The 22,938-nt window shown below is 33.2% G+C and overlaps 2 protein-coding genes across 6 annotated transcripts in view; one reads left to right on the top strand and one right to left on the bottom strand.

The window, feature by feature from the left end:
- LOC145293935 (mitochondrial inner membrane protein Mpv17-like) overlaps window positions 1–22,938 on the top strand; it is a 146,083-nt gene that overhangs the window by 23,228 nt on the left and 99,917 nt on the right. The window contains exon 1 of one of the 4 annotated variants that reach the window (XM_080140778.1): window positions 6,998–7,166. The exons of the other annotated variants lie outside the window; for them this stretch is intronic. The gene's annotated coding sequence lies outside the window, so the exon portion shown is untranslated. Of the gene's footprint in view, window positions 1–6,997; window positions 7,167–22,938 lie in introns of those variants that run through there. 4 annotated transcript variants of the gene reach the window in all.
- The window catches only part of LOC145293934 (KICSTOR subunit 2-like), a 229,609-nt gene that overhangs the window by 142,989 nt on the left and 63,682 nt on the right, over window positions 1–22,938 (bottom strand). The gene's annotated exons all lie outside the window — the stretch shown is intronic.

The following is a 22,938-nucleotide window of genomic DNA, read 5'->3' as shown; positions in this document are numbered from 1 at the left end:
TAACCAGATTACTTTTCATGCTCGCATTTTTCTATCGTAATCCATGATTTTTGCAGGCTTCCAGTAAATTCACTTGTTCTTTGTTTAATTTCAGTCTTATTTTTTGCCCTCATAAACGTAACGTACACATATGTAATAACAATGTTACACACTCGTCTGCTTTCATTTTGTCTGTTTCATTTGTTACTTCTCTTTTCGTGAGAGCAGTGAATTAGTAGCAACACTAGTTGCTAAAGCGACGTGGTTGCTATGGAAGCTAGTCATAAAAAATGTCACTCACCTTCTTATGAATTTTTACGATTTGAACACCAGTAAATTCATCATAACTTTTGTTTTACTGAACGAAACTTGAAATTTTTTTCACAATATAGCTGAGAAGGTGATCTATAAACTGTAATAATTGTTTGAAATTTGGTCAAAAAATGAGTGAGCGGTGAAGCTATAAAGCTAAAATGACTAAAACTGCCATTTAACCATAGAATGATAAAAGCGAGAATGTGTGTGTGTGTGTGTGTGTGTGTGTGTGTGTGTGTGTGTGGACACTTCTAAACCTATATACTCAACAGATTTGGGATCTGCAGATTTGAATTTTGGTATATGGTTTATTCAGACATGTGAAAAAACTTTTTAATTAGTTTTTATCTGGAAAAACGGGCTACTAAAGAGGTCAAAATTGAAAAATTAGTATGTGGGGATTTTTATCTGTTTGCTAACTGTTTCATGAATGCGCATGCGTGAATGGTTCACGTGACAGATTCCTTATGTTAAAAATAAGTAGGTTTAAAAACAATTTTTAAAGATCAGGTCAAGCCAGCCTAATGGTTATCGTACTTGACTCACTGTCTTTAGGTTTGGGTTTCGATCTCAGCTTGAGTATTTTCTTATGTTTTTTTTTGTTTTGTTTTGTTTTGTTTTTTTTTTAATTATAAGAAAGAAATGAACTGTTTAGAAAAAAAAAACATAATACTCGTATGCACATGTCGCAGTTTTTGTATGAATTAAAATATAATATTTATGCATATTTTACGACCAAGTAACGCCGGACAGCCTGCTAGTACGCAATAAAGTTACGTTTCTTAATTTTTTAGATGAGGATTGATTATTCTGACAACTGTTCTCATCCTGTGGCTATATTTTATTCACCTTTTTAATATATGCTATGTCAGCAATATATACAGCAAGCACTGTCATTGCTTTCGATCTTATTTTGTCGATGTTGGACTTAAGAAGCTCCATATAACGGCCTGTGACTCGTAAACATGACAACCCTCAATGACATAACTGTTTTCATTTTGAGTTTTATTTTCACAACGTTTCAGCCGATGTAACCTCCGACCTTCTTCAGGTGTAAATTGTTGAACTCTAGAATCTTTCTGTCAAACTCGGGAATCTGCACAGAATTTCAAACAGAACTCTTTAGTTAATCTGTGGAAGTAGTATAGTGTGTGTATACATAAATAAATAATATATAAATGTGTGTATACATATATATATATATATATATATATATATATATATATATATATATATAAATTCCAAATGGCGTAATGGAAATATATTAAAGGTATTTTCAGCTTTTCTAAAAATTTTCGGATTTTAATCACGTCAACTCACACTTTATTTCGTTTTGACAGATTGAGTCTTGCTATTTCTTCTGATGAGTTAAGGGCATAATAGATTCACTGATTGATATAATAATTAAGTGATTGATTTTGCATTACGAAACAGATACTGTCAAGAATTTTAAATGTCAACTGAATTAAAGGAATAAATAATAAGATGGTCAACATCATGAATTTCGGAATATAGTTTTTTGTCATTTATTCACTATATATATATATATATATTCTCGGAAGGATTAAACACTAGTGTCTGTAGGTATTTAAAATTATTATGTTAATAATTGTCAGCCCCTTTAAGAAACTCAGTTCTTATAGTTGAGCACTTTAAAGTTGAAATAGAAAACCGGTCACCTAATCTCGCATGCATAGATCATGGTGTTATAATCATTAGATCATTATGGCCGAATGTTACCACATTTAAAAAATAAATGTTAAAATTTCAACAATATTTCTCGCAGTTAAGATTAACCGTGGGGTTTGTTCCTTGCTAATGGAGTCAGAGATGGCTTCGTGGCCGGGTTCGAATCTCCCGACCGGTAGTAATCGTGTCACCTTGCACTGATGATTCCCAAAAGGATGAAGCACTAATGTCTGTAGGTATTAAAAATTATTATTGTAATAATTATATATATATATTTTACATACCACTGATCAAGGCCTGGAGGCCACTCGAGGATAAGGGTTAATGAATGTACAGTAGTTAATGGGGCAATATCATAGTAATCATTAGTAGTGGAAATTTGGTAAATTGGATTACTTACGGGGACTGCTCATCAAGAACTTGTTTACGTTGGATGGATGACCATATTGTAGTCAGCTGGAAAGCAGGGAAAACAGAAGAGAGTTCCACAGGCGTGTAGTTCTGAGAAAGAAGCTTTGTTCATGGAATCTACATTTAGGTTTAGGCACAGATAAAGAGTGGGGAAATTATAACGTATATATATATATATATATATATATATATATATATATATATATCTTTTGAAAAAAATAATATGAAGAAGTATGAAATTGAAAATCTTTTTTTACCACATTATGGTTTTATTTTCAGGGTAATAACATTTACTTTTTCGCCTCACAAACAGTTTTTTTTGTTTTTTTTTACTCAAATTTTCATCGCAAAAGCTGTTAAAATACAAATTTTTTTTTTTTTTTTTTTTTTACTTCAACTAATTACAGGTTTCTTTTCTAAAAATTACCTTTTTCTTTATCAGTGAAAGCTTGCTTAAAAGTTTATTTATTTTAACTTGGACTCATATTGCAAAAGCTGTTAAACGTTCCCAGGGAACGGTGGGTTATCTGGCTAGAAGGAAATATAATTTTCTCTTGAAGAAAATAAAAAATCTTCAACTGTAAACTCATTTCCTGGTAAAACGTCAGTAAATGCAAATCTAATATTTGTAACCATTTCAACGTTAAACAAATAGTTCTCACATGTCTTTTCCAACTAGTGAGCATCTCTCTGCCTGTTTTACAAGTATTTTAATGGTGGATGCTCGACGAACTACAAGCCCTTGTACCCCCTCGATATGAAGTGGCACTGTGCCTTGTTTGGGGTGAAAGTGTAATAAAAAAAAAAGAGCAATCAACAAAACAAAGTCTTTTTACATACGACTGCAGTTGCTAGTCCTTTATTCTCTGTTCATCACTTTTCCATGAGTTGCCATTGATCCTCCTCATAGTTGTTGAACTTCTGTTTAACTCAAAATGAATCTAACCATGCATAAAACACAATGGAAACTTGTTGAGGTTTCAAAGGTTTTATTCAAAGAGTTTGCTCTTAGGGAGAGAGACCATGTAAATTATTTCTTATTTAATTTTTTTACTTGATCTTAAGATGATCGATGAATGGGTAGGGTTTCAAAGATTTTTTCTACATTTTCAAACACGTTGCTTTTCTTGCTTTCCGAATGCCATTGACTCAAAACTCTGTTTTATTCTCTGAACATGTGACATCATTTCTATGTCATATCATTCGATACCAGCATTTCTAGCACATTTTGTCTAGGGAATTAACCTTTGAACTCCTGCCTCAATCATCCTAGCTTCATGGAGGGTCTATTACCATTTGCTGCCAGGTTATCTTGACATGTACTTGTGTAACCCTTACCAAAATTGTTACTTGTTAACTTAATCTCTACTTACTGGCCTAGAGTCCTAATATTGTCATCCATATAAAAAATTAACTCTCGTGTGTATTTAGAACTGACATTGTAGAAATTTTTTTATGCATTTTACGGAAAATATTTCTTATATTTTTTATTTTGATTGAATAAATTTGCTAATAAAATTGGATGTATGAACTGAACTGTGTGAATGTTGCCCAAAAGTGTATTAAGAATTTTCAAATAATTTTTAAAAAAATCAAGTAACTGTATGAAAATACTTTCAAATTTGACTAAAAATTGGTCATCCAATATTTTGGGGTAGGATTTAAGTACAGTATCTGTTCCCTCTCAGGAGATCATCTTCTCAGTCTCAGACATACATATCCATAGAAAAAAAAAACAATCACAAAAAAATAAAATATAAAAAAACGTTTCTTTCATTCTTATTATTTGAGTGAAATAAGTAATTTCTTCTTTATCCTTTTTTTATTTTTGTTTCTAAATTTTTTGAGATGAGGATTAATTTTTCATATTATTCGGATTCTTCAGACTACTGTTCTCATCTTGAGTGTTATTTGCACAACATTTCAGTCGATGTAACCTACAACTTTGTTCAGGTGTATCTTGTCAAACTCTAGAATCTTTCTATTGAACTTTAGAATCTGAATGGAACTTCTAATGGAAACCCATGGCATAGTGGATAACGTACTTGGTAATATTCAGTTGTAAAAAGTACACTCTTGAATGGTTCAATCCTCAGTGTGGGAGATATTCAAAATTGTGAATTACTTATGTCTTCTGCACAGTCATGGCTGATGAAACAAGAGCATGCTACTCTCATGGATTAAATAAATGGTTCTGTTTGAAATTTCGTGCTGATTCTCAAGTTCGACAGAAAGATTCCGGAATTCAACAAAATATGACTGAAGAAGGTTGGAGGTTACATTGACTGAAAAAAAGAAGAAAAAAAAGAGGCTTCAATGATATGGTAACGTTGAAAGAATATATAAGAGCTTTTGGCTTAGTAAATATAGAACAGTTGAGTTAGCAGGTTCAGTTCACAGGAGAAAGGACAAGGAAAACATGGAGGAAAATGATAAAAATAGACTTAAAGGAAAGAAGGATAAAAACCTGGCTAGAGAAAGGTTAGTTTGGAAGTCATTTTCTTAAAGCAGTCCAAGACATGCCAGTATGTAAAACGGATGTTGAACTGAATAAGTGAAATATGATGATGATGAGGAGGAGGAGGAGGAGGAGGAGGAGGAGGAGTTTTATACAGTAAAAATAGAATTCAAGAAAATACAAAATCCTCAGAAATAAATCTAGAAAGAAAAACTGTTACTTTTTTTTTTCTAGTCAAATGATGAACTTTGACCTATGAACGTCGAGACAAAATAGAAACATTCTTTTTCTTTTTTTGTTCCTTCCTCCGGAAACACCATTTTATCATCTCCAGTCATTGACCTTCCAACAATTATTTCCTGTTCACTTGCTATTTATTTAGTGCACCACAGATTTTATAAAAGCAATTTATATACATTTTCTTTTTAAATATTTTTAACCCTTTACAGCCAGAATTTTTTTTATGCAATAAATAAATTTTTTAAATCATGAAACCCACACGTGACGGAAATTAGCGTGTAACTGACACACAAACATAACAAACCCCTCATTCACTTGTTGAACCATGCATAGACCTGTACTTTGAAGACCAGTTTAGCTGACAAACCATAAGAGTAAGAAATATTGTTTATTTTTTTTAAAGGAGACTTTAAAGTACAATTTCACGTTCAAGGGTTAAACCATGTGCTTTATAATGCTTATGCATTAATAAATTATTTTTCTTGTTGTGTAAATTTGGATTGGAATTTGTAAGTTTAAAAAGGCCACAGAATTATTATTTTTTTAAATAAACACTTATTTATTCAAGAATTTACGGCCGACTTAGTTTCAGCAATATACGTCGTCATCAGGCATAGAAACTAAGTCAATTTAAAATGGTTAAATAAATAAATTTTTAATCAAAAAATAAGGATTCTACATGGCTTCTTAAATTTACAAATTTTAATTATAAATTAATATTAGTTTTAATAGGAAAAGTCAAATTATATGCAATTAACAAACGAACACTAGTTTTGTTTCTTGAAGACAGAAGATATATGTGGGGGTGAGGAGGGTTTATCCTCTGTCAGCAGTAATGATAACAAAAGCATTACCGCACACCAATGCTAGTGAAACATGCTGCAAAAACTGTTTTAGTTTCAAGGCTCAGTCTTTAACAAGGATGCAATGGAATGTGCTCTGATGAGCTCATTGCACATATCTCCTTGGTGTATTCTAACTAACCCATCTAGCAGCAAAATCCCACTTCTTCACTCTAGAGGTACCTAGATGCTGAAAAGTCTTCTACTCTAATAGTCTCTTTCTTCAGACGGTTAGACTTTGGAATTCCCTTCCTGTCTCCTGCTTCCGGGTTGACCATTAAATTTCTCTCATAAATCCAAGTTGCAAGCCTCCCCTCACCAATGTTTTACATTAACCCTGTGGGGTCTGCATTCATGCTGAACAACCACAAGCAGCGCAAATAGTTCACTAGATAAACATTGGGGGGGCCAAGAATTTTTGGATAGAATATACTTTCCTGAGCAAAATTTGGGCGTGAGTATCTTGGCAGTACTTAGCAAACGAAGATTCTATGAAGGGGGTTTTCCACGTCGACTGCAGGCACACTTGTGGCTGAGGAGCCCAATGCAGGACAAGCAGGTTTAGCCATAGCGGCTGCAGCCAAAAGTCACGTCAGGTGTGGCTGCTGAGACTTCCTGAATCTTTCTCCTGCAGCGCTTCTCCTGCAGATTGTCTGTGCGGGAGATCTCAAAGGAGGCGACAGTCTGGTGGACAGTACGTCGCCAGGTAACACGGTCAGCAGTAAGAGCAGACTACTGGAGGTGGTCAATGTGGCAGTCACCGAGGAACTTCTTCAAAGTCTTTATATCTTTTCTTCGGTGCCCCTCTGTCATAATGGCTAGTAGAGAGTTCGCCATATAGGACTGGGGCACGAGTATACCATTAGTATATATGTACTAAAGTGAATCCAGTCTATTTCTGAAAGTTTGTTGTTAATGCATATCATCCTACAAAATTAATATTTCAATATGTTTTTTTTACTTTACTCTTTGTCTTTCAAATTTAATATAATTCCTTTTAGAAAATACTTTATCCAACTAGAAGTAGTAATTAGATTTGTAAGGGAATAAGGGCAAACAACACCGGTTGCGGAGTAGACCAGAGGGTTACTTCCCTTGAGGGACAGAGAGAGTCCTAGCACCAGAAGGGAATGGATCTTTTTACGCCTCGTGGGAATGATGCCCACTTGAATCAGAGTAAGACTCTAGAATGAACGATACTACCTACCACTCACAATAGAGCCACTACCAAAGTGAGTATCACTTTATTGTATTGTTCTGTATTGTAGTGTTGCTGTTTTCATTCACATTTGTTGATATTGTAATAAATATGTATTTATGTACTTGGGCTTAGTCTAGTCAGTAATTCGATGTTATTTATACTTGTAAGTATTTTCTACTGCAGGGTAATTCAATTAACAGTAAGACTCTAATACTTAGAGATGAGCACTTGCCAGGCACAATTACGTTGCCACACCGGTTCCCGTCAGATCACCGAAGTTAAGCAACGATGAGGCTGGGCAGTACCAGATGGGTGACCATTTGGGAAGGCTAGGCACTGTATGTACCGCGCCAAGTCATAAGAAATTTCCAGGTTGGTATCTGGAGGCGCATTAATTCACTGGGGGGGAGATGCATCCCTAGTCTTCGTTAAGACATACATCTAGGAGAAGGTATCTCTGATGACGTCGGCAGCAGAACGTTGGATGGCCATGGAGGAAGATGAATCTCTAGCAGATCAACAGTTCTATGGTATTAAGAGTTACGTTATTGGACTACAGCTATTCGAATGATCTAAGGACAATGGATAGGTGCAAACAGGCAAGTTAGATGCCACTGTGCTGGGGAAGGTAATGGCAACCCACCCCGTGTATTCTGTCAAGTTCAAAAGGAAGTTCAGAGGAATCGGACCAACAATGGACCGAAACCTATGAAGAACATTAACCCTGATTTCATCTACGGCATGAACGTGCTACGATACAAATAGAAGAACTTACAGATGGAATCTATCTTTGTTCTCAGCATCAGTGAGAATAATAAATATCAATAACTAGCAGGGAAACCCGACATTGCTCGGGATTGAATGATGATCAACTAATGTTTTACACTCCCATATTTTATTGTCATCGAAATCAGTGAAATCGACCATTTTTCAACCAAATCGATTGATTACCTACTCTAGTTGGGGGTCCACCATGGTGCACCTGCAGGAAACTTCACCTGTCTCCCCACAATGAAGGAGTCTACAATACATTGTAGTCTACATTGCACTGTAGAGAACCTATTGTTGATTTTATAAAATTATTTTTTATATATATTGGTTATTATTTGCTATTCATTTAATATTAATTGAATTGAACCAACATGTCCATCTTTGTGTAAGTTTTGTCATCAAAACTTACTAATACTTGGACACATGAAATTTCTTTTTAACATATTGACCTGTATCATTTTATTTTTAATATCAATTTCAAAAATTAAAAAATAACACATCATTTGTGTATTGTATTTGCTAATTACATATTGAAATATCATTTTTATCATTTCGTTTTTGAATACTTTCAAAATCCTATTTGATTAAAATTTAAAAAAAAAAAAAAAGGTAAAAGAAAAAGAATACAAAAAAAAAAAAAATTAAAACAATTCTCAAATGATTCCTTAACGGAAAAACACCCATCACAACCAAAATGAAGACAGTGCTAAAAAAAGGATTTGTTAGCCTTATTCATAATTTTACACACCATAGCCATTGAATGACGATAAAACAAAAACTGTTGAAGATTCATGACTAGAACTTAGATGACAAGTCAGGCATAGATCGAAGTATCTATATATTAAAACAGTAATACCTTTAATGTATGTGTGTGTGTCACGCTTTCCAGATTATAAATTATTGAATCGGGAGATCCTATTTTAATAAATAGTAAAGGAAGACAGAAGGTGATAATATATTATGAACATTAAATTAATATATAGATTCCCCAATTTAAGGTTCGTAGTATGTTATCTCCGTCTACCCTCCTTTTTAATAAATAGGATCTCCCGATCACTGAAGGCTAAATGTAAAAAAAAAAAAAAAAAAAAAATTATAAATAAAAATGGTTTTTGCTTTTAGGCCGTATGTGAAACTAAAATATACTTTCTTGGTCTTCTGGCTAGGATCTAAGAGTAGTATCTGTTCCGTCTAAAGATGGCATAATGATATTGTGAGGTATCCGTTTACGCTGAGCATTCATACAATGGAAATATGTCACAGACTCCTATAAGGATATCGGAGATAAACCGTAATAACCAAATATATTCTGACACTACATTAACCAGATTACTTAGATAAATACTTGTACAGTTTTAACAAAAGGGCTACAATAATATCGCAAAATCTGCATTCATGCTGAACTTCCACAGAAGCAGTAATATATTACATATGAAAGATGCTGCTGTGGAATTTCCACAGGCCCCACTAGTATTTACTATTATACAAAAGGAACTTTGTCTCTGTGTGTGAGTTTATATATTCCAAAACTGTTAGACCGATTTTTAAAAAAATTTTCACACCAATATACTTTATGTATTTGGCAGTGTTCTTAGATAGGTTTTGTATCAGAATGTCTTTGATAAGTATCAATAATAAAAAAAAAATCTGACGAAAGAAGGAAAAAGCAATTTTAACCAAAGTTAAAACCTTATACAGCCTAACATCACAAGTGCATTTAAGAAATTTTATTACCAAACAAGCTGAAAAGCCCGGCATATAAAATCAACAGTAGGTTCTTTGATATGACAGGGGCGCATTTGAAGGAAATGTTTTTATTTAAAGTACAATTTCACAATGATTCTTTTGCATTTAAAACTTAAATTCAAGCCATTATCACTGCACAAGCAGAAAAGCCAGACATAATCAGTAGTATGTTCTTTTATATGACAGGGGTGCATTCAAAATGAATGTTTCTGTCTAGAGCACAACTGAACAATGATACTTGACTTTTGCATTTTTAAACCTTAATTATAGCCGTTATATATTTAAAAAATTTTTATAAAATCAGCAGTAGGTTCTCTACAGTGCACTACAATGTATTGTGGACTGATCACTGTGGGGAAGCATGTGAAGTTTCTTCCTGGTGCACTGAGGTGAGTCCCCAACTAGAGAAGGCAATCAATTGATTTGATTGAAAAATAGGCGATTTCATCAATTTCGATAACAATAAAATATAGGAGAGTGAAACACTCGTTGATCCTCATTCAATCCTGGGCAACGTCGGGTCTCTCTGCTAGTTTGTACTACATATGATTGGATTGAAAAAAAAGATTGCGGATTTTATTAACAATTCCGAAAAGGAGATGAAAAAGGTCGCAATTTATACAAAATGGAAGCAATGATAATAAGTTGCCCAGAAAATGCATAAATTCAGTTAAGGTCACCCCTTGCTTTCCTACTCTACAGAGGTTGCATGGGATGCAGTGATGCTGTTACTCTTTCAGCAAATTTTTAGGCCAAAGAGAAATTCAAAGCAAGCAGTTTGGTTTTTATCCAGAATTCAACCTAAAAAAAAAAAAAAAACGCTTGATCAAGTTATCTGATTTTTAGAATATGACACTTTTGTTCCATGACAAAGATTTTTCTGTATTTTTTTTTTTTAAGTTGAGTTGTGGACTTGCATCAGCAATTCTTCTTTCCCCATAGTTAATACTTCAAAATTAGCCGAGTGAATCTAGGGGATCCATAAATCAAAATGTTTTCAAATTTACTCTCTAAAAAATAAAAATTGAAGCATAGCAGAAATAAGGACCTCTTAAACTAATGAATTTGTGCAAGGGTGTTGAGAGAGAGAGCAGAAGTAAATGTCACTGATCCGGGATTGAAAGGGCGTCATGATGTGACAAATTAACACCCAACAACCAGCCAATCCAAGGAATGAAAAAAAAATGACTATAAATGTCTCCAGTAGACACTTTCACTGTAATACAAACTCGCAAAAAAAAAAAAAAAATTAAATTTAAAAAAAAGAAAATTCTTTATCGCTGCTGTTAAAAAAGTTGAAATCTTCTTTCTCAGAAAAAAAAACAAAAAAAAAAAACAAATAAAAATAAATAATGCATTTAAACACGTCATCAATTTTTTTTACAAATTAGAGTTAAAAACATTAATAATATATACCAAAAAGAAAATAAAAAAAATATTTCACACATGCATTTTATGTGAAGATAGAAATAATTCTATTTTGGTATTTTTATATAGTATTTTAACCATTTTTATTTCCTTTTTATAGCTTAGAGTGTCAAATCTAATAGATCCCGCACTGACAGCCAAGCTCCAATCTCTGTCCCATCACCACATTGTCACATTCCTGTACTTTAATGGAATATGCTTAAATGAACTCATAGCACTTGTGCCCCTTAGGTGTACACGCCTCTGATTAAACTGACAAGCAGCAAAATCCCACCCCTTCACTGTTAGGGCCTCTAAATGTCAGAAAGCCTTTTATGCTAATAGTTTCTTACATTGGACTGTTAGATGTTGGAATTCCCTCCCTGTTTCTTGCTCTGACTGTACTAAGCTGCAGAAGTTTAAATGTAATGTGAACAGACATCTCACTGCTCAACTCTCCACAGTTTGGGTTGAAAAAGAGTAAAAGAAAATAAATAAAAAACAAGTGAAGCATGCATGGTACCCTGTGAGTGCACAGTGAACGAGGCATAAAAAAAATGACTAAGTTCAGCATTTGTCCCCCCCATTTAGCCCCAAAAGTCCCCAGGGGACATCAAATCCTGGTGAAAATGAACAAACGGTGCAGTTTTAGGCCTTAACATATGTAAATTTGAGTTCTCCACCATGCAAAAAAAGAAATGACTAAGTCCATCATTTGCCCCCCTCATTTAGCCCCCAAAGTCCCCAAGGCCTTAACATATAAAATTGCTAAATAGACATACACAGAAAATTTTGGACAAATATGGTAAAATAGTCCCAAAAATGGAGTGTTTTTATTAGCCCTAAAAGAGCCCCTGCGGCACACCCAAGAGTTATCACGAAGTATACACAAACAAAATTATATAGAAATCAGTTAATTACAACTTTTCAGAAAGTTTTATAAAAATCCAAAGCGTCAATTTTTTTTTAATAAGCAAAGAAATGTCAATTTTAGCCATTTTAACCCGAAAGGTACCCCTAGGGAGGGGGGGGGCGCACAGAGTCTTCCCGGAAAATTTGTTCTATTACTTTTTTACTCATATCATGTTTAATGTTTGTGCAATATTTTTTTAAATTCCAAGGCGTGGTTATTGAGAAAAGTGCGGACAGACGAACGGACAAGGGTGAATTTACAGGTCCACCCTCATTTTGTCGGGGAGACAAAAATAACTATGTTTTGAATTGTTTGTCTTTATGCCTTCAACTCTGCAATATGTCTCCACCAGGGCAAGGCTGGGTAAATGCAGATAGTATTTAATAAAATATGTAACAAATACTGACCCAACGGGCCACGAGTTGTCTAGTTTTGTCTTAAATGAGCTAGACATGAAAACCAACGCACGCATGTAGATATCGCTACTAAAGATATTTCTAATTGAGTGAAAGCAAAATAAGCTGAACTGCATAAAACTGTTTTTGTCTGTTTTCTCTTTTCATTGAGAAATGTCGGACACGCTCACGCACATTCATACGAAAGGAATATGTTAAGAATGCAGTTTGAGTTAAAATTACAATTCTTCAGAAATATTCTCAAAGCGCAATACAAAAAAATGTATATGAAATTTATTTATGAATACAGAATGAAAAGGTTTAATTATTAATTATACTGGGTAGTAGTAGAGAGGAGAAACATTCTTTTATAGTTTAAATCACATGTATCATTGTTTAACTCACATGTAGTATTGGCTAAATAACATGTAGCATTGGCTAAATAACATGTATCATTGTTTAAATAACATGTAGCGTTGGATAAATAACATGTATCATTTGTTTAAATCACATGTGTCATTGTTTAACTCACATGTAGCATTTGTTAAATAACATGTAGCGTTGGTTAAATTACATGTATCATTGTTTAAATAACATGTATCATTTGTTTAAATAACATGTATCATTGGTTAAATTACATGTAGCATTGGTTAAATTACATGTAGCGTGGAAGGAAGTGCTAGGTAATAGATTAAAAATGTGATATATAATAATAAGTATGATCTAAGTATAATAAGTATAATCTAATAAGTATGATATCTAATAATAAGTACATTAGGAACAAAATAATGACTTATTTAATGTTTTATTTAATGATTTATTTAAGGTAGAAGGTAAACAGTATAAATATGAGGGAGAGTAAAGCTAAACTATAATGATTAAGGTGATATAGGATGAAATTGTGATTATCACATAATAGATATAAATGGTGAATAATGGGGGTTAGGTGGTTTTCCATGATACGTTAGGGGGTTAGTTTAGTACATGTCATATGTGGAGATGTACATTTAAAACTGAGAAAGAGGAATAAAGCAATAGGAAGGTAATAGTAGAGGTTTTTTTATAAACATATAAAGAGTTAGGCGTTGATAGATGAGCAGTTTCTTGAAATAGAGAACAGAAGTTAAGTTGGAATATGTAAGAAAGAGCATAGAAGTACAAGGCAGTATAAAATAATAAAAAAAAATATAAAGGTACAATAATAAAACATAGTAGTGTTAATAATGATAGATATATAACGATGGGGATGAAGTAAATATGGAATTGCTAGTGGTAGTATTAATAATGGTTAAAAATGATCAATTAAACTATAAAACTAACAATATTAAGAGTAAGAGAACATAGGGAGGAAAATGTAGAAAATATAAAGAATAAGCAATGGAAAATGTAAAAAAGGAAAGGACAAAAAATTAAAAATTACACTAATTTAAAAAAAAAATGAAAAATAAAGAAAATGAAGAAAATGGAAAAAACGGAGAAAATGAAAAATAAAGAAAATGAAAAGAATCAAAAAAAAAAAAATTTTTTTAATGAAAACAAAAAAAAAAAACAGAAAAATAAAATGAAAGGATGAAAAGTATAAAAGATAGAAAATATCCCCAAAAAAAGTAACAGTACTAATATGGTATCTAAGGATAAACCAAAATAGGCATATAGTGTAGAAATAGTCTATAGTGAAAATGAAGATAATCTGATAAAAAAATATGAAAATCCCTCCCAATCTCTCCTCGGTCGCTCCATTTTTTTTTTTTTTTTTTTAGAATAGGCTAAAAAGATAAAGAGTTAAGTTACATAGGAACTTTATTACGTTATCAATAAGGGTTACAGAAAGGACAATAAGGGAGAAACCTCTAGAACATCTTCAAGCTAAATACATTTCACCAAAAGATTAGAAAAAGACAAGACTTTTGAAATGGCAAAAAATTATGTATTAGAATTAGAAAAAAATATTGAGTGTGTGTAGGGGGGGTCAATATGATAGGGATAAAAGAGGGAAGAGACAGAAAAAAACAATAAAAGATTTTAAAAATCTATAAAAAATGATAAAGTAATAAGAATTTTTTTTTAATTTATAAAAATTTTAAAAACATTAAAAGATATTTTTAAATTTCAAAAAATCTTTTAAAAAATTCCAATAAAGTTCTGATAGAAAAATTTTAATTATAAAATATAAATAAAGCAGGACAAATAAAGTATGGAATAAAAAATAGAAGGAAAAGGAAAAAATAAGAAAGTTAAAATGTGAATCAACTCAAATTCTTGGAAGATAATCCATATAAGGTGTACTCCAGAATAAAATGAAACGAAAGTTAATATCCCATACACCCACATGCAGAATAATCCAAAAGAAATTTTTCAATGTCTGAAAAGGCACCTAATAAGTAATCAAAATCCAGGTTCTTGAATAAGGAAATCCTCACAGAAGATTCATGTATCAACACTCCTTATGTATAAAATGTATATTAATTCACATCAAAAGGGTTTTACAAATGGTTTCAAAGCAGTGCAGTATAAATCATAAAAAAGAAGAATCACACAAAATGCATATATTAGAGGAGCAGTAAAAACCAAGTAAAACCCTTTCTATAATTAAAAAAAAAATAAGAAAGCTGTTCAATTCAAAATTATAGAAAAACTTACAATATGAGTTAATAAAATAGGGTAAAATTCAAGAAATAATTAATGTCTGGTGTAGACCAGAAACAATTTGAATGAGCAACTGGCAGTCTCAGGCAAAATGAAATGAGAAAAAAAAACGCTATTAAAATCAAAGGTTTAAATTTAGAGATTATGATATATATTCCTCTTTCTGTAAGTCTTATTGACTTGATAATCTAATAAAGTTCTTGTGTAACTTTACTCTTTATCTTTTTAAATTATTCTATTTTCCCCCACCATATTGTCTCTATAAAATAATTTTTTCCAATTCTCATCTCAAAAATTTTTCCATTTCTAATGTGAATGTTTTTAAGGTCGAGTTGTTTTTTTTTTTACCGTTACTTTTGTATAATGCCGGCTTTTTCTCCTCTTTTGATGAAGAGCATTTAGCTTTGAAATGCCATGGCCTAAGGAAGTTTCTCCCTTATTCCTCTTTCTGTAATCCTTATTGACTTGATAATGTAATAAAGTTTCTATGTAACTTTACACGCTTTATCTTAACTTATCTTGCTATTGATAATATTCTGGTCCTGGATATGACCTTAAACTATATCCAGTGGTGAGGCATCAGCTTACTGGCTTTGGGGAGTGTGGAGCCACCCTTTAATTGCCATTGCTCCCAGGTCCACTCTGACCCAGAGTGGTAGTACCTGTTGGGGTCCCAACTATGGGTTAAATAGAAACCGACTTGAAAACAACAAATATATTCTATTAAAAAAATTTTCTTCAAAATCTTTGGATTCAGCATTAAATAACCTGAAAAGGGTTGATATGCCGTAAAACAAAAACAACCAACCAACCAACCAACCTTGGTAATATTCATTTATTATATATTTGTTTTTGTTTTTTGTGTTTTTTTACCACTATTTCTGTGGATTGTAAAACAAACCTAGCGGTTCTAGACTATCTGATTTATACTATTATTTTCATATTTTAAAAAAAAAAATCTAGCATAGTACAATGGCACCTCTAGATACGAAAGACTCTGCTTATGAAATTTTCAGTTTACGAAATGTAATCCGAATGTTTTGTTTTTTTGTCCCCGCATATGAAAAATGTTCAGGACATGAAAAGTGTGAGTGACAGTAGCTGTAAGAAAGTAAATAATCTATTTCACTTTGAATCCTTCTGTGTGCCCATAGATTTGATTGATGTCATGATCTTATAATAACGATAAAAAATATATTTTCTGGTTTTACCCATGTGAAATTTAATGGATGTTTTATATGCCTTGGAGTGGATTAGTGTAAAACAACTTCCAGGACGCAAAAATTTCAAGATACGAAAAACAAGCCAGAACCAATAATTTCTTATTTAGAGGTTCCACCGTATTTGGCTTCTAAATAATGTTTTTATATATTTAATATATTTATATTATTACTTATTTATTTTATTTACGTGTGCAAGATCTGCTACTTTGGGTTGGACTTATTCTATCTTTAATAAGTTGATTTTTCATGTTATTAAGATGCTTATGTTTTTATTACCAATTTTTGGTCTGCTTGGTTACATCTGTTTCCACTACCAGAATCGAATTAACAATCCGATAGTTTTTTCAGATTTGGCAGACTACTATTTACCATTTACTTTATATATATATATGATGGACTCTCCCGTCGATTTCGACATATGAGGTTCAGACAACCCATATTTCTAAAACTCATTTATGCTTTTGCCTCTGATGACTTTTTAGTCCAGCAAGGGACTTGCAGACAAGGCCACAAATAGAACATGAATGTGGATTTAATGCTGCAGATATTGGTTCGGCTGGTAGTCGTTTTGCTCTTACTCTGTTTTCTTTCAGTTGCCTTAAGCTTTCAGATTGAAACCTCTGGAGACCTTCAAAACACCTTGATCTCCATCCTTTTCGGTCATTCACCTCATCTTCAAGACTCCTGTATGGTATGTTCACTGCAGACAAGTTACTCTTCAACTTGTCCTTGTACCTAAGCCAAGGACGTCCGACAATTCTTTTACCAACCTCAAATTGACTGTACATCGCAATTTTTGGAATTCTGTCATCGGGCATCCTCAATACATGACCAGCCCACCGCAATTGCGATTGAATAAGGAATAATTCAATGCCAGATATTTGGCATTTTGTGAATAATTTGGCATTTGATACCTTGTCGCGGAGGCTAAGACCACATATATACAGTAGTAAGTTTTCAAAATATATATGGCAATTAAGCTTATGCCTGACGAATTCTCACAAGAATGAAATTCGGAATATTCTGTGTAGCTTAATTGCCATATATATATAAATATTCTTTTTTTTTTTTTAACTTACTACCTAGCTCTACCTATGGATTGGGCACTGTTGAAGTAAATACTGAAAATTTACGCATAAAATTATATTTTTGTATATTAATTTATGTGATTTCAGGAAGTAGTCAAATACAGAGTGTCCCAAACGAAGCTGACGGATTTTAAATTAGATTAACTTCCTCAATATTTAAGTTATGCTTACCAGTTTTCATATGATAGATAGATGAGCCTCCCCGTGATTTTTTGAGATATAGTAAGATATCATAGTCTACCGATTTTAATTTTATTTGCACAACTTAATCTAGGGTATGCTTTTCACAAGGTCTAATTTAAGTTATAAAAAATGATGTTACTCAAATGTCCCCCATTTTCATTTTCACACTCTTGTGCTCTCTGCAGGGCATTATCCAGCACATAACTTAATGCTTCAGGGCTTATGGCCCTAATTTCCTCCTCTATATTGTTTTTAAGGGCATTTATTATGGCTGATTTGTATGCGTATACCTACTTTTTGAGGTAACCCCAAAGGAAGAAATCTGCACATGTGAGATCTGGCGAGCGAAGTAGCCAATTTATCTCACAGCCACGAGAAATTATTTGGTAGCCGAGTATGTCCTGGAGCAGATTTAATATTTCCTGTGCCGTATGCGCCGTTCCACTGTCCTGCTGGAACCATATTGATCGAGAGACCACAATTTGACTTGATGTTCTTACTGATGTGGATGGATCCTCGGCCACACTCTCTGCTAATCTCTAACGATTCTCATCACTTCTTGCCGTACGGGGTCTACCAGATTTAGGGAGGTCACATACAGACCTTTGCTCATGAAATCGAGTCACCATATCTTTTATTGCATTGGGAGTAGGGGAATTTCTTGTGTTGAAGTTTCATTGAAATTCTCTTTGAGTTTCTGATATTGACTCATTCAACCGAAAATACAACTCTACGATAAATATCCGCTCCTCGGTAGTTTAACGACTCATGATGACCGTGGAAGGGTTACATTAGATGATCTGAAAAAATAAAAGAAAAATATAAAAAATTAAGAAAGTTATGAATTTATTTTTTTAACCATCAGCTTTTTTTCGGACACCCTGTGTGTGTGTGTGTGTGTGTGTGTGTGTGTGTGTGTGTGTGTGTATATATATATGTTTGTTTTTTTTGCTTTTGCAATCCGTTTTGAATGAATTCAATTATTTATGAAATGCATTTTTACCGTGGGGTCCCGATTTCGAATCTCGCTAGATTCAGCCACTCTGAGGAGTCGTAGACGACAAAACACGTGTCAGTGGATAATTATATTTTAAAAATAATATATATGCCATCCCTTATGTGGGGATACCAAATTGGTTAAAGGGAAAATTATTCCCAACTCGCATTTAGGTAAAAATGCACTTTCGTAAATAATTGACTTCATTCAAAACGTATCGCAAAAACAAACATCTAAGTAAATCGCGATATATCCAAACAGTCGTGCGAGATGGATGAGCGAGTTAGGGTTTAGCCTCATTACCGTGGGGTCCCGATTTTGAATCTCACTAAATTCAGCCACTCTGATGAGTCGTAGATGATGAAACAGGTGTCAGTGGATAATTATATTTTAAAAATAATATATATATATATATATATATATATATATATATATATAATATGTCAGCCCCTTTAAGAAACTCGTTTCTTATTATTGAGCACTTTACAATTGAAATAAAGTTAGTCACTTTAGCTCGCACAGCCGAATAACATCGCAGCCCACAAGAGCAATGACAGTCAAGAAACCAGAAGTCCAAGCCTTTGGAATTATTTTATATATATATATATATAAATTCAAAAACAAATAGTCACGAATATGCGAATATGTATGTAAATTGAATACGAAATTAATCGTCATCCAATGAAAATGTAGGTGTTTTCATTTATAAGTACATGTTATGTTAGTTAAGTAGCTTTGCTATTTATGTTTTACATATATATGTCAAAATACTCTTACATCATTCATATTGAAATCAATGTCTATTTCTGAAAAGTCTATTTCGTCCTGTGTGGTCTTCCTCTTTGTGTTATATATTACTTGAGGCAGTGGCAGCTCTAGACTACAGAAATTGGAGAGGTTGCAGTTTATTAAATATCCACATAAGGTTTAAAAAAAAAAAAAAAAAAAGAAAAGAAAAGTAAAACAAATAAATTTAATAAAAATAGAAATACTAGAAAAAAAAAACGATTCGACAGGAGGAAGAATATTTTTAACTGTCTGGAAAGATGATATCATGAGACAGATATATACTACACTACTCCCTCTCCCCACAAGAAATAGGTAATGCCTGGGAGAGTAGTCTCATGATTACAGAGCAGATACTACATCACCCCACCCACCACCGAATTGAGCACTGAAAGTATTTTATTATGAAATAGTAAACTGAATTAAGCAGTAGTATGAAATTGGTAAAAGTAATAGTATAGTTGGTATTAGTGCATTTTGCCAACCGTAAATGTCTGCTCGGATTTGCCCGGCATCTGACGTAAACCACCGGACTATGCCGAGTGTCGCCAAGCAAATCTTAAAAATGCTAAGAAATAGAAAATGGCAACATTCGTCGAATACGAATTACAATATGAAAAATGGAAAAAGCAATTAAAATAAAATATAACAACATAAGTTTTATCAATGAATATTTTTTATTTTTTGTTTTAAATAAGAAGAAACATTTTTTTTAATTTTTTTCTAGCGTGATTAAAAATTACATTTTTTTTCTGGTGGGGTGGGGGTTCTTCCAATCGGTAACGGTACGTTCTGAGCCCACTTCACATTCTCTTCTTTAGATTTCTTCTTTTTTTGGGGGGGGGACATGTCCTACACCTTATTTCAGATGCTATCTGTTTGTTCTGTTTATACACTGCGTATCAAATTATTAATGAGTTTATATTTTTTTAAATATTTAAGGAACGAGTGAATAAAAATCCATGAAACCTTGAGAAAGTGCTTACAATACTATTCAGCTACTCCAGTCAGAAAATAAAAGTATTTAAAGCAGTATTAGCGAAACTATGGCAAAAGATAGGAATATCTGTTTATTTCAGTGTGTCAAGCTATTAATGAGGTTGAGAAAAAAAAAAAACACAATATACCCATAACTTATTTATTGAAATAATTTTCCAACATTAAATGAACTAGGAAAATGCTTAGAACACAATAACTACATAGCAATTTCTACATTGACATAATTAGTAGGGGATATGCGATCCTTTTTTATGAATGACTTGTAAAAGACGTTGGTCCATAGAATTAGTCAAATTTGTGATTTCAACAATTGTTCCTCACGATATCTCTGGAGAGCATCCCACAACTCATCTTTGCTCTTAAATTGGCATCCACTTGCATAGAGGCGTCGCTTTACGATACGCCAAAAGTTCTCAGTTGGGTCCAAATCTGGTGAATTCGCAGGCCACTCCATCTTCCGTAGCCCAGAGAACCCCAGTTGTTGCAAATACTCTTTGCTTTTGTTTGCTGCATGCAAGAAAGCATTATCCTGCATAAAAATAATGGTTCTTCTGAACGTCAACCTTTGCTTTTTCAGCCACGGTTCAAAGCGCTCCTTCAGAAAAGCTATGTAAGCATTTGATGCCTTCTTGGACTCTCCATGGGCCAACTAAAGTACCTCATCCATGAACAAAACTTTGGAAAAATCCCTTTTCATTTCAATCGGTTTTGTATGTGATGTTGCTTTAATGGAGGCTTTGTCACAGGCTTAACAGACTTTGCCACTTCTTTCAGAAGGCAACATCGAGTACTTTTAGAGATATTCTTCAATCCGGCTTGGTCAAAGACTTCTCGACTTGTCTGCCCAGGGTTAACAACTTCACGTTTAATTTAGAGTAGAGAACGGCATGAAACAACTCTAGAATTACCTTTATCAGCCTCTTACGTACCTTTGTAGGGTCCTTGACAAAGTTCTTCAGTTTGATGGTACTTTCCTATCATTTTCGATATTTCAAGGGTAGTTTTACCTTTTGCTAGCTGTTCTGTAATAGTACTTTTTTCAGAACTACTCAAACCACCTTTATGACCCATTTTATTGATGAAACAAACTGCCTTGTTAATAATTTGACACACCTCAAATACCATGGATTTAGCAATTATGATGGCAAGTTGTTTATATTGCGTGGAAACGTATGAAAATTCCACAGTACGTGCATTGCCAACGTTTCCGAAGATTTTGATACAAAACTACCGGTAAGTTTCTGAAACTGGTAAAAAAATGTTATCTCGTTAATAATTTGACAAACAGTGTAGTACTCTACAACTTATTCCTGCGTCTGTACTAACTTGTCCAGTATATAGATTAATTGCTGTGTGCTGCTCCATGATTTAAAATTAATGACTAAAAACGTTTTTTTTGTTTTTCTTCCAATTTATCAAAAGTTGTCTGCTAATTATGTGGCTTCTCCTTGGGTAATCACATTTGTTGTCACTTTCTGATTGGCTGATCAATTTGACCAGTGCTCGATATATTCTTGCGGTTTGCATAAGTTTCCAGTCCAGCCCTACCAGACATCTATAAAAATCCAGCTCTCAAAATGCATTATTACCTTATCGTATAACAATGTGGAGTCACCAGTTCTCATTAGACTAGTCCGGGTGTCCAGCATTGCCTGGGTGTTTGGAGGTGTGAGTTGAGCAAAAAAAAAAAAACAAAGTGGTAGTAGGCAGGCAGGCTCGAACCCATACCGCGAAGAATGAAAACAATGTGAAAAAAAAAGTGACGTCTTTGCTATTGTGTCCATCGCCAAACCAGAAGTGACGTAGGTTTAAATTAATGCTAGTCAATCGAAAAGAAGGGATGACTTTTGAAAATATCAGTGAAAAAAGCGACCCCTCCCTGTAGAAAAGTACCCAGGTGAGGGTGAAGGAATTAATGTTTTTAGCCAAATTTTGGATATTTGTCGTCCGAAGAATCGAGCTTCAAAACGATACCGATCTTGTGAAAATCCATCGCCTCTGTCGAAAGTTTTAGGCAGACATACAAACATACATACATTTAAACAGACAGGTGAGATTTATATTATAGACTAGCAGGGGTACCCAGTGTTGCCCGGGTGTTTGGAGGTGTAAAAGAAAAACAAAAGTGTTAGTAGGGAGGGAGGCTCAAACCCGTGACGAACCCAAAGGCGGAAAAGAAAGTGAAAGAAAACGTGACATCTTACCGCTACGCTATGCGGTCATAGGAAGTGAAAAGCATTCACAAACTGTTGCAGGACACATTGCCACTCCTAAAACTGCTTATAAACTAACTCTAAGCATATTAATATCCATTGTTTGATCCTTTTGCTCTCGTTACTGCTGCACCTTGATTAACAATCCCATTTTAGTTTTTTTTTGTGTCTTGGTGAACAACTTCTTATACCTTTGTTCTGCTGATAAACTTATCCCCTCTTTTTTGTTATACTTTTTTGCACCTTTTTTTTTTCTTAATTCCTAACACTTTGATGGGGGAGTATCGGTAGTATCACAGTGTATGTATATATATATATATATATATATATATATATATATATATATATATATATATATATATATATATATAATTTTTAAATAATTGGAATATATATGAAAATGTATTTTTATATTGGAGGTCAAATAAGGTAAGTT

This window comes from Euprymna scolopes, chromosome 15 (genome assembly GCF_053919585.1).
Source record: "Euprymna scolopes isolate OS-2025 chromosome 15, ASM5391958v1, whole genome shotgun sequence".
In the NCBI taxonomy this organism is placed as follows: domain Eukaryota; kingdom Metazoa; phylum Mollusca; class Cephalopoda; order Sepiida; family Sepiolidae; genus Euprymna; species Euprymna scolopes.
The sequence above is the reverse complement of the archived record's forward strand: the minus strand, read 5'-3'. Positions and strand labels throughout refer to the sequence as shown.